Below are 13756 nucleotides of genomic sequence, written 5' to 3'. Positions count from 1 at the left end.
CTCTAGGTCCTCGATGGTGACTAGAAGTGTGAAGAAAAATTCCAATGTTTTCCAATGAATCCAGAACACTTATTTCCTTGTTGCGGAGAAAGGTTTGATTAACGCTAAACCAACGATTCTGATGACCCTTTCCATCACACTTTACCGTTTGGTTTACTTATGGAATGCGTAATAAATTCTATTCAAATTCCGCAGAAAATATTAGGCTATCCATAACAAAGTTCGGTTTTTTATAAGGACTGCCTGAAAAAAGGTGTGCCGTGCGCCATTTTGGCACATGGATATTTGGGTGCACGTCTCTGGACAGCAAATGTAAATGTGAGGTGAAACTCTTACTTCTACTTCGAGAGAGGTTTGATTAATCCTCCTTCCTTCGATTTTCCGATGACTTAGAACCCTTATGAGAATGGAGGCATATTAATAAGCAATCTTTAACTTCAGCAATTAGGAGTCCGTGTAGCCTTAACTTAGCTCCGTTGGAACCTGTATTAGATTAAAGCAGAGAGAGAGTGCCTAACAGAGTAATAGGGAGTGAATAAATGGCCCGAGCAGGAGATAAAGACGCTGTAAACATAAATGTCATCATTTATTACTATGATATTTTAGAAAAAATAGCGCATAATTGCGGCGAAGTGGCTGGAAACCATGCCCATTATAAGGAATGCCTTTGCTGGAATGAGGCTCACTCTTCATGCAAAATAGATTTTCTGCAGAAACGAACACATCATATTTTCAAGATTGAAGATGAAAAGAAAACTCCATCATGTAACTAGCAATGCCGCTTGGAGCTCATGGCATTCTATTGTCTAACTGCAGATGCAATTAAGCAGACTTCATCAATATCTAAGCAAACCTAAAACTGAATGATTTTAATTTTCCATCATAAAAGCATCAATTCCTGGACAAGACGTCAATCAGCTCTTACGATTAAAGCAAGTATTTACGATAAACTTCTCTTATTTAGGCTTTTTAATCCCCCTTTTGGTATTTCTCCATGCGCAAACTTAAAAACTAAGGGAGCCTTGTCTGCGCAAAATTTATGCAATGAGATCCCGTTAAGGAACATTACTGGTATTCAGCATTAAGACTCGTGACACTTTCACAATGCACTACGGCGGCTTCGCGAGAAAAAATACAAGATATGAAAAAAAGAAGTTAAAGCGGCGGCGGCTTTTGAGAAACCTAACAATAATGAAATGTCCCAGTGCCGAGCAAATAGCATCTTAGGTTCTTAAGCATAGTTTTTAATGGCTAGTTGCGGGAAATAAGAAGCGGCATACTCTGCAGTCACGCACGAAGAACTTTAATCGGCAGTCGCGTGCATCTGCACGGTTTCAGAGCAAATGAATCCGCTTGGCAACACGAAATATCTCTCCTAGAGCCAGCCGCAACGTATCTAGCAAGCACGGAAATCACACGGAAGCAACAGCTATTGACGCCAGCGCGACGTTTAAAAATTTCCTAACAGGTGTTGGATTCTCTCGTGTTCGGCGAATTCTTTGTCGTCCCTCGACAACTCACAATTAGAAAATAATTCATGTTTCCCGCCATGACCTACCCAACACTCGTCCGATAGTTCCCAACCATCAACAACACCATCATTTCATTGAAAGGAAGCAGGCGGGAATGAGGTAACAGAAACACGAATACTACGAACAGTTGCAACATACTTAGGACGGCGGTAAAATATGACTGATTGTTAAAGGCATCACTTTAAGCATTTCAACCAATTAAGGAAACAATTTCTCCCTAAACTTTCAGTTAACTAGACACAATACTTATTAAAATAGCCATTTTAATGGAGCTCAAGTTCGATTAGTTCTCAATTAAATTTTTGTAGCTGCATCATTTTTTTCTATCAAAAATTTCTATTTATATCGTGGTTAGAAGTTATAACCCAATGCAATCTTGCTAAATTTTTGCGGAAATAATATTTGATGTTATCAATTCCAAAACCAAGTTAGGCAGTAAAAATGTTGATACAAACATTTCTCGTGCAAAATTACTCAATATTGGAATCTAGTGACAAGTTTTTCCTGTCCATCGTTTCGATACTGTTTCTTAAGGCCGTTATACACGGTGATTGATCATGCGAATGACACCAATCACCGTGTATAACGTAAAAGTTGGTGAATAAATCGTCAAGCGCATTATCACTCAGTGAAAATTAGAACATGTTCTATTTTGCTCGCATGATCCTGTGAATGATCATGCTTGAATGTCAAGATCATTCAGTATGATCATTCACCGTGAATAGCGGACTTAACGATTATCGCCATGTGTAACCATTAGTCATTCTCACCTTGAGAACGCAAAAAATCACATCAAAGCACTATGATTAGCTAATTTATCCATGAATTAAAATGAATTGCATTTTAACAAAGATAGCCACTTTAAACAAATAACGGGCATGAATTAAAATCCATACTAGTTATTAGTGGCTACACATTACAACAACGTTAGCAGAGTAGCATTGGTTATTACAATATTAGCAATATAGTCTTCATGTAAATAGATAGTCGTTTTCGCACCATCAAAATGCCTAGTCGTGGGTATCATGCTACTAAGCCACCGTTCAGCCATAATATCCTCTTTATTGCATAATTTTAAGATTGAAATAATTTAAACTCGACTTATTTCGTCAATGAGATTTATATGGTGTATCTCTATAGTGAGCATTCTCTCCAGAACTCGGTCCGCATTCATTGGGGAAAGGGCTTGGGGAGTTCCACCGCATTGAAGGAGGTGTAGGTACTCAAAACTGTTGGAGTCCAGTCCGAGAAAGAATGACTCCTGATTTTGAAAACGCAAACCTGCGTGGAGCTTTGAGAATAGTAAGCACCGTTAGGGTTACAGTGAAAAGAGAATAACGTTTTAATAATATTAATCAGCTCTTAAAGGCATCTCATACCAGAGTGTATTTAAAAAAACGGCCATAACTTAACAAAACTTATTCATGCTTAACATTGGAATGAGATTCACAAGAGTTGTTTCTGATTTTAGCCTGATAAAATTTGATTAACGATGAAATTATAAGATAAAACGAATTTAGCATCAAAGAGGTAAGATATTTATTTTTTTTGCCATCGCTTTAACAGTTATCTTCGAGTAAATTGCATTCCTTAAAAGAACGTATTTACAATTATCACACGTGTAACCAAAGCATTACTTGAAAGGACTGCCCCAACAAAATCTTCATTATGAACCCTATAAAAACACTTTCAGCAGCAGCTAATACTTGGATGACCCGAAAACCCATGACTGCAGAGCAATAAAATAGTCTTTCATGATCAAAATGTTTTAATATTCTTGCTCACCCCAAACACCTTATTCACGATCCATTTACTATGCCATAAAACCTCCATTTTTTCCCTAGTTTCACTCGACTTGAAAATAATATTTCGATTATTCGAAATATTTTTGATTTGGATAAATTAATACCAAGAAGTTGCGTCACGCATAAGATTCATCGCTTGCCAATTCTAATGGAGTTAACACTACTCCCTTGGATTCTAATGAAAATTGGTGTGCATTTTTGACTCCTAAAATAAAAAAATACCATTTGACTCGTCTGGAGTTCGAAAGAATACGAATTCTTTGGCGTCTCAATTTCCACTAATTAAACGAAAACATGCGTTCGAACATTCATTTAAGTCATCCTTCAAGAAATCCGATAAATTTACCAATAAATCAATTAAATAGTTAATTGTTAAATCAATTCATTAGTTAGCAACAAATATCAATATACCCCAATGGTTATCATGTCAAATTTATTATACCTGTGATAACTTTTGCAATGAAGAATGTTATATAAAAAAATGGGAGGTTATTTTTCCATTTTACAGAGAGAAAAAATTGGAATCTCTCGGCTCCATTCCCGCTTGGAATCCTTGGTATCCATTGACGAAGTGACTTATTTCCTCGTTTTCCATCTCTTAATATTTGAATTCCTAAAGCCAATAAACAATTGGACGGTCTGGAGGAATTAGAGCGTCAAAATAGAATGAAAGAGTAGTAATATAAGTCAACTGCACCTATTTATATTAGGAGCAGATGCGGCGCGCTGGGGAAAATTGCGCATGTTAAAATATTTAGAAACTAATCTTTATTTCCTTTACATTAGGCTTTTGCAATAGTGTGATTTATGTTTCTATGTTATAAAATTTTCGGCTGATGCATAAATTAAGTATTCTAGTACAATTAATGAAACAGCTGTTTAAATATAGATGTATTGAGGGAAAGGAATTCCATAAATTGACCGTCTCCACAGGGAAGTGTTTTTTATAGCACTGATGCTCGGTGTTTAGGGATGTGCAGTGTATAGCCATTTATGAGCATTTCATCTGAAAATTTTTGGAGGCTACAAAAATCCTATTCCGTAGACAAAGACCATTAAGTTAGTAGGCGTGCTGCGGCGTTGCCTGGCAAAGTGGTGCTCAGAGGGGAAACTCCCTGCGAATTCAAATCACGTCACCTGAAACGTTTCTCACGAGGCAATTCCAATATTTCAAGCTGTCCTCGAACCTCCTGCAAGGACAACAGTGGCCTTCCCTCGGCCCTTGGGTGTCCTGCCTTTGCAGCCATCACCATGAATGGTCCACCGCCCCTCCCTCGCACTCCATCTTCCCCGCTCACTCCTCGTCTCCTCATTCTCGACTCATTTGTTGGCGAGTTCCGTCCCCTTTGCGAAGCCGCTATTATGATGAGCCGGACCAACTTCCCCAGGAATCTTAAAAGGTGCCGACCTCAAAGGCAATCACTGTTGCGGTGAACGCTTTGGCAGCAAAAACAGCTCCGATTCAATCCAGCTAAAGTGGAATGTTTTCCATTTTGTAACATTTGAATGCGACCATGCTTTTCCTGCTCCGAATTTGTGGACAGGAAACACTTCGGCCGCTGCCAAACGCGACTGTGGGCAGGCAAACTTTGGGTTTAACCCTGGTGTATTTCACTCCACAGTCGAGTAATTAGCCAGCTTTGTTCCAATGTCTTCGCCTTTTTTCAATTCTGGTATTCTTCATTTGCAAAGTTTTAGTTTTTGAAATGCATATTGTAGAAGATTTAAAAATAAAATAAAATATTTTAGCAGATGACAAGAAAAATGACAGAAAATAATTGCACATGGAGCTTTGATAAGCAATTCTTCAGCAAAAAATTGTTTAACAAACTCAGCATACTATTTCTTCCTATGTTAACTCATTTGAGATGCAGAAAATTTATTTATTAACTGTACTAAATTTCCATGATCGCAGAAGATATTATTTCTACGCGTGCACCCACTAATTTATAAATTGACAATAAGCTCGTTTGGATTTTGAGTGATACCCAATACAAATTACTTCTTTGCAATAACGCCAGACTCTTTAAGATATCATTTCAAATAAAACAAAGGGTGGAACTCCATTCCACTCATTCTGAATGCACGTGGCGATTATTTAAACTTAACGACAAAAAAAATTTTCGCTTAAGTTATTTCTTTCCATGATGCTTTTGAATAACCTACAATCAGTTAATGGCAGGTTCTCCTGCATCTAGATTCCAATTGCCAGAACTTAAATCACATTTCCAAATTAAATTTGTGATCACATAAAAACTTCTGCACCATCAAAATAGACACCAAAGCCATACCACACTGAGCTTTTGGCCAATCGTATCGACTGAAACCATTAGAGCCATTCTGCCGACGAGGGGAGGTGAAACACTTCATTCAGCTCCGCAAGTGTGGCTCAGCGTTGCATCTTTCCCATGAGTGATGCGGGTGTTGGTTGGCCAAGGTGGGACTGCATGGCACTTTCACCGTGGCATCGCACGACGTGACCCGAAGCCATTGTCTGTCGTCTTAGCAGTCGCAGACCCCCCCACAAGACCACCCCAGCTTGCCAAAGAATGGCTGCTTACTTTCCTCTCGCCTTCCTTTGCCGGTCTCTTCTGCACCACAAACCACCCCATGAGGAAGAATACTCGACTTATACACTCCAAAAGGTGCCGACAAAGACTACTTAGGCTTTACATTATGATTTATTGCTCCAAATCGGATAAAGTTGCCAATATACTGCTTTCGAAGGTGGCAAGTATGGAAAGCAAGTTCCTTCGTAATCATAAATCAAATGAAATACAGCAAATCTGATGGAGCTTACTTAGCACCTTCAACGTAGGTATCAACCATCGATCAATACAAAGAGTCGATGGCATTTGGCACAGTGAGTTTCTTTGCAACTGCATAATTATAATTCAATATTCCGCGAAAATTCAGCACATTACAACATAGTTGGAGTCTTTCACCTCGAGGCACGGCAATGATTCCACCGCTGGCTATTATTTTCAAGATGTCCCTCCTCTACTATAGCTGTCACGGTTTATCAAACATCTTAACTAGTAAACAGCAATATTCAACTTAGTAAACTTGATCATTTTCATTGGCAATCAGCCGCTAAAGGGGTTTGTAAAGCTTGACTTATGCCCCAACCTACTGAATATTTTCACCCAGTCTATCGCACGATCTACCACACTCCTCGCCACTTTTCCTCGTCCTTAATGAAAAAAATCTTCAGAAATTACCATAAATAAAATAGCTGACGTCACATTCTCAGGTAAGTGTTCTTTAACATTTTGCTGCCACGTGAATAGATACGTTGGAACCACTCGAAAGTGAAATGAAGCAATGACAAGTATAACTTACATAATTCCTTAATTGAACAATTCGGGAATGTCAGCCATATGAAAAACATGAAAGTCGTATCGTAACACCATGATGCATAACCAGAGCTAGATTCGGAAAAAATTAGCGAACCAATTTTGGACACCTTCAGGAAATATTTAATCTTTACGAAAACCTATTCTCAACGCAAGGTAATAACGTGAAAATAGGGCCATCTAAGTTCATGACGATTCGTGAAACCTGGTTCACTAGGGTTTAGGAAAAAGAGAACAACCTGTACTTGGACTCAGAAGTAATGGGACCGACATTTTCGATATACTCACTCCTGATGAAAGGACAAAAAATACTCTACGATCGATCATACCTTCTGTGGAGAATAATAAGTTTTTCCCTCCATCATGAATGTTCAAAATTTCCAGCAAGAGAAATCCGAAATCATCAACCTATTCGCTGCTAAGAGAACTACCTTTAAATTTTAACAAAATGATATTCAAGGAACTATTTATTATAATCATTGCTCTTTATTTAATGATATTGCCTAATAACACCCCTACATTGTTCTATCTTATTGAATAAGTAGCAGCCGTGCCAGAAAATAGAGATAAAAAATTTACATTTATATAACAATTGCAGCAGGATCTTCCGTCATTTCGTTAGCGTAGGGCCCTGTTAACTACGTAATTAAGCCCCAGGGGCATCCACCACTTCGTATTTTTCATATTTTAGAGGAAAAAATATGACGATATGGACTGAAAAAATACTGCGATAATGAATCATGGTTTTGCGCTGAACTGAAACAAATAACAATGGGCAATAATTATTCCCACCATCGGTTGTGTTATTTATTTTTCTCACTGCTCCACCTGCCCGACTTTTATATTCGATGATCGATACGTTCCTCTACCGAAAACGAGAAACTTCGATAGCAAAAAGATTCCCAAGTCCAAAAGATTCCATTCCACCGCCTCAATCCGCGCTGACACATTTTCGCACGGCCCTATCCCAACTCCATTGACCTAATCTGTGACTCTGGGTCTCACGGGATTGAGAGCCGGGCAAATCCTCCGTGGGGGGTCGAAGGTTTTCGGGTGGGCCGTGTGAATTTGTAAGACCCCTGTCGCCATCGTGTCACAGGGGCGGGTGTCGCAAGGGGAGGCCCGGGGGCGGAGCGACCACCCGGCTGCGGGGGCCGCCTCCTTGACCCCCCCTCGCCCTCTCCTCACCTCGTAAAAGAACAAGCGCCCAACATTCATCCCCCAACAGCAAAACTTCCACCCTACCGCCATCGCCGCCTCCCTTTGAAATGTGCCGGCCACCTGCTTGCTCCCTCTCCGCCGGCTCCCGAATATCGCACACGGCCTCCCAAAGTTGAGGGGCGCATCTGCATAACGCCCCCTGGCAAGTGCATTAAAAACGCCGCACATTCCTACGGGAGATGCCGCGATGCTATCAGCGGGAACACCTCGCCCCGAGGAGGGCACAGCACAGGTTGAGACTCCTACGCCGAAGACACGCTGCCGAGGAGCGGAGGCCAGCCCTTCCCTCGGCCCGAGGCAGATCGGCGTAATCGGCGAGGGCCGAATCGAAGATAGGTACTCATTTCTAGGAACGAATCCCGATTTTTTCGGCTCAGCTAAATGCATGTGTTAATGTGACATGAAGCATCAGAAGCAGGCCCGTGCTGGAACCCTTCTTAGGGCGGTGGACTGCCGTGGCCAGAGGGCGCCAGCACTGCGCAGGGGGAGGACTACAGGAGGAGTCTGGGAGTGTGGAATATGATGAATAAATATTGAAATTTTAATCCTTACCCACTTGAGATTGAATTGAATCTTACATGATTGAAATATGTTAATTTAAATAATTATTTTGTTCTCTCAAGACGGTGTTAATTATGCTGTTAAAAATGGGACATGATTGAAATCAAGTTTAGTGCTGAACGTTGATATTCGAACCGTAAAAACTGTCAGTTTCGGAACAGGAGGGTGCCAAATATTTGGAGGTCGCAACGGGATACGTCCCGACGCCCCAGCACGGGCCTGATCAGAAGCTCTCATCAATTAAGTTCATCCCTCAAATTAATCTATACGATAAAGTCGCATGCTTAATATTCCATTTCATAAACTCTCGTCTCTCCCATGCTTGACTAAGAAGAGGACTGCTAAGAATGAAGAAGGAAGCATATTCCGCCCAGGTCCAAAAACGAAGTAATCGTATAAAGCTGGTAGGAAAAAGACGATGGAAAATGATGCTATTCTAGGCCACTGCTAGGCTACAATAATAATTATAAAGACTAAGGTGAGAGAAAGGCCATAGTTGAAAAACTGACTATTGCAGAAAATAAGGTTAGCCACTTTCGAGACGATGCCACTAAAGCAAGCATGCATATTTTAAAAATCATCAATACCCAAATATAAGCTACTCATCCTCAGCGCCTGAATGGAGAGCAATACATATGCCAATTAACGCCGGCTATGAGTCCGGTACTGGGGACGTGCGAATAACAGTACTGAGACTGGATGTGTGTATGGTAATGTACGTAAACAGACGATCACCTTTGTGGATCACTCCCAAAGATGAGGAATCCTATCGGATCGGCCCCTGAAAGTATCGGGCGCGCACTTCGAGGACTTCCAGCCACGCCCGAGCCGAAAACGCCGCAAGCAGCGAGCGCGGACAGCCGATCCGACGGCCGGGCCAACGTCTTCATCACGATATGCGATCGAGTCCGACACGATTTTGGATTCGAGAGGTGAGTCCTCGCCGATGGCTCAATCGTGAGGGGACCGTTGAAGGCAAATAATATGAACATGGCTCAGAAGATCGCAACATTATGGATTTTTTTCAAGCGCGACCGATGAGCGTGGAGGATGAGGCGAACTAAGGAATTTTTCAGGCTATCAGCATACCTTCCAGGCATCGAAGCAAAAAAGAAAAATTTTAACCTTAATTCCTAAATGAATAAAGGCACTGTTGTCGTACTTTGCCACCAAAATCGATTTCGATTCAATCCGAATATACGCTACATAAGAAAAGTTGTATTTAATCCTCTGCAGATGATCAACAAAAATGAATTACCTTCAAATAAAGAGTAAAATTTAAAATTCAATCATAAAATTCAAGTTGAGAACATCAAACAAATTATATATCAGCATACTTTATATTTGTAATTTAATAATGCATACCTGATAATGAGTTATTTTCGGAACACCTTATTAAAATACTGCAGGCAGTTATCATGCCACCAAGATATCTATGAACGATAGCCAAAATATCAAACTGAAAAGAGGAACAAGTGCATAGCCTCTTTGTTGATTGAGAGAAATATTTTGGATAGCACAATACGATAAAAAATATCACCACAGAGTGAAAGAAACCATTTGTTATGATAATTCAAGGTTTATCACAAAACTTATTGTTAGTGAAAGAAAAATGCTTCATACGGAATTTAGACCCTGGTCGACCTCTCACCAAGTACGTCAACCAAATTAAACTTGGACTAGGCCCAAAGCGTGTCTCATTCAGAACAGAACGGAAAGTCTATTATCATTCTATTATTAGTAAACATATAAATGATGTTAGGTGCGCAACTAAGTTCCCGCCGTTTGTTATTAGATGGCTCAAGCAGTGATTGCAGGTCGATTTCGACTTATCAGGAACGTCATGAACCAAGCTTAGACAATTAGTAAACAAACCGCTTCACGACAGTGTAAGTTTGTGTTGGCGTCAAAACCTTATTGTTGCGTGAAAATGTCCGAGTAATTGCCAAGTAACCGTCATTTGTGTGAAGAGTTGATTTATTTTTTTCTTTAATTCGAGTGAAACGGCGGTCGAAGCTCCAATAAGTTTTCGGAGATGCTGCTATAAGTTAAACAACGTGCCGTGATTGGTTCCGTCGCTTCAAAGACGGTCCTTTCAACATTGAAGACCGTTCGCGTGAAGGAAGAACAAAAACCTTCGAAGACACTGAAATGGAGGCATTGCTCTATGAAGATCCATGCCAAACTCAAGAAGAGCTTGCTTCAGCATTGGTAGTTACTCGTCTAGCCATTTCCAAGCGGTTGCATGCGATAGGAATGATTCAAAAGCAAGGAACAAGTTTCTTATGATTTGAAGCCAAGGGACGTTGAGCGACGTTTTGTCACCTATTAAAAATAGCTTCAAAAAAGAACGTTTTTCTTCATCGCATCATGACTAGTGATGAAAAATGTATTTATTACAGAAACTTAAAGAGAAGTCTTCGGGACTTCGTGGTCATAGTTCTATCTCGTCGGCTCGGCCGATATTTACGCTGCGAAGGTTATTCGGTGTGTTCAGTGGGACCAGGTCGGTATTATTTACCATGAACAGTCGAAACCAAGCAAAACTATTACTGGGGAACAGTATGGACTCCAGTTGATGCGATTGAGCTGAGTACTGTGCGAAAAACGGCCATAATACGAGCAGAGGCACGGCAAAGTGATTCCATAGCATGACAACGCCCGATCTCATGTTGCCAAACCCGTTAAAACCTACCTGGAAACACTCAAATGGGAAGTCCTAACCCACCCGCTATATTCATTAGATATTGCGCCGTCCTATTACCACTTGTTCGGTTTGATTGAAAATGGGCAGGCTGATCAGCTGTTTCACTCACATAAAGACCACAAAAAATGGCTTTATTAGCGGATAGCCTCATAAGTTGAACACATTTTCCCGTAACGGTATTCAAGTTCTGCCTGAAAGATGGGAAAAGTTGTGGCTAGCGATAGAAAATACTTTGAATGATTCATTTGTATCATTTTTTTACAATAATGTTGTGAAATCATTAACAAAACAGCGAGAACTTAGTTGCGCACCCAATAAAAAATGACTACTGGTAATGGTGGAGGTGTAGGTATCTCAACTGAAATAGCCCTGGCATATATTCAGATTAGAGAAGGGATGCAGAGAATTCTATCGTTAGCCCTACCATCGTTGCGAGAGAATTCATCCGCCACAGGGCCATCAAAGCGTTAATTATTCTCATCTTAACTTGAGAGTTAAGTGTGTAGCAGTCTGAGCTAACTCGACGTTACTAAACACCGTGCCTCCGTACGCTCGTCCGATAGTCTTGGCCCGTGCGTGTGAGTGCTTCAAAGATAGGCTCTCGGAATGTGAAATTAGAACAGAGAATCAAAAACAGCGGAGAATTTGATTCGTCTCTAACAAGTCTCCAACCCTAAACACTGCGCCATCACACTTCCTCTAAAAGGGATTGAAAACTAATGAAGTTGATAGTTTGAGGCGTTACTTATGGAATTTATTCATATTGAATGAAAATTAAACGATGTTATTCCACATAAAATAATATGTATTATTTATAAAAATAAATATGTTGCAATAAATATTTTATGTGGAATGGCATCATTTTTTCTATTTCATTCAGTTTCCATACATTGATATGAGAAGTTTGCGGGGAGAGCAATGTCACTTTTTCACTAAATCAACTTACATGATACAATGCATCAATGATATACTACCAAGGATGCACTATCAAGGCAAATTGGCTGTTCTAAAACGGCTTTCTGTACCCAGCACGGATGCATCACTCAGATCAGATGAGGCGTTTAATTGAGTGTACCACGTCTCATATTACGCAATTACCAATACCGGGATTCCCATAACTCGTCTTCCATTCCCTAATTGCTGCAACCCTTGCTAATAGGTCAAAATATCACTAGTTGCTATATGCCTCGAGGAGTAGATATAGTAGCAACTATATCTATGAGAGATAGAGTGAAAATAGTTTTGTCCGAAGCATTCGAACGACTGAAAACGGCAATATTACCGAAATGTTTTTTTTCCTTCAATGACTAAGTTCACAGCAAAATGGATACCGAAAAAATCACAACATAGTTAATCATATCCATGCTATAACTTCGATAAATTATTACCGTGAATCGTAATATTTTGCAACAAATTTCTTCCTTTTTAATCCTTTTGAATGGCCTCAGGCACAATATAGCAACGCATTTTACAATGGATGGACCAATTGAGAGTGGCTTACCGGAATGAAATATACGCTTACCAATACTTAAGGGGATTAAAAACCTTTACCACGTTTCCAATTATCAATTAGCACTTGTGCGAAAATTCCACAGAGAAAAAATCATTCGCCATCCCGGTCAAGGCGAATGATTTTTTCTCTGTGGAATTTTCGCACAATTGTGCATTGCGGGTGACTCCCGTAAAGTTATCACCGTGGTTAGTCCCGGTATACTTAAATTTATCAATTAGCATTTATATACATGCCCATGCCCATATTATCCAATGATTAGTTAACCTAACATGACATCAACCCCTTTTTAGGATAACACCTGAGGCTTTTATGTTACCGCTCGCAACTTAACGTAAAATTTAGATTTACTGTGGAAAAAATCGGTATAAGACTATAGTTGTTTCTAGCCAATAAACGACACCGCAAAACAGTTAAATTGAAGTGAACGACTTTTATACGCTAAGGTACACAGTGAAATCTGATTTTCGAGACTTGCCAAAAACATTATATGCCAGGAGTGCACTAACTCCACAGCTAATCATAAATACAAATCATGAGGAAATGATGATGATATTAAGTTTTAATATCAGGAATACTAATCCAGAGGAAAATGAGAACTACCAACCCTGTACGTGTAACATATAAGGAAAAATCACAAATACAAAGAGAATGGCCACTCAGTTGAAATGTTAGGACTATTTCCTCCTTTTATTACCTCTCCAGTCAGTTGCAGAAGGCAAAAATGTTTGATAAGACAGCTAACTCGAAATTGAACAAAAATTACATTTAATTAAATGGATTTAAAATCGCTTCTCTCAATACGTGAATGGCAACCAATAGGATACATTACTTCCATTCGTCTCGCTTTTAGCTTTTTTCCGATGTATCACTGAAAAAATATTGAATTAATTTTTATTTCAATTAATTTACTTCTTTCTTCTAAAGCCAAATTTCTGTAGTTCAGATGCAGGCAAGCAAAAGGATATCGATATGTTCTACAGAATAAGTTTATTTCATATTGAAGATGTAAATGTTTACAAGGATTCTCACTCACTCACTGATATATTCCGAAGGTTGGTTTG

The sequence above is a fragment of the Ischnura elegans genome, chromosome X, assembly GCF_921293095.1.
Source record: "Ischnura elegans chromosome X, ioIscEleg1.1, whole genome shotgun sequence".
NCBI classification, from domain to species: Eukaryota; Metazoa; Arthropoda; class Insecta; order Odonata; family Coenagrionidae; genus Ischnura; species Ischnura elegans.
The sequence above is the reverse complement of the archived record's forward strand: the minus strand, read 5'-3'. Positions refer to the sequence as shown.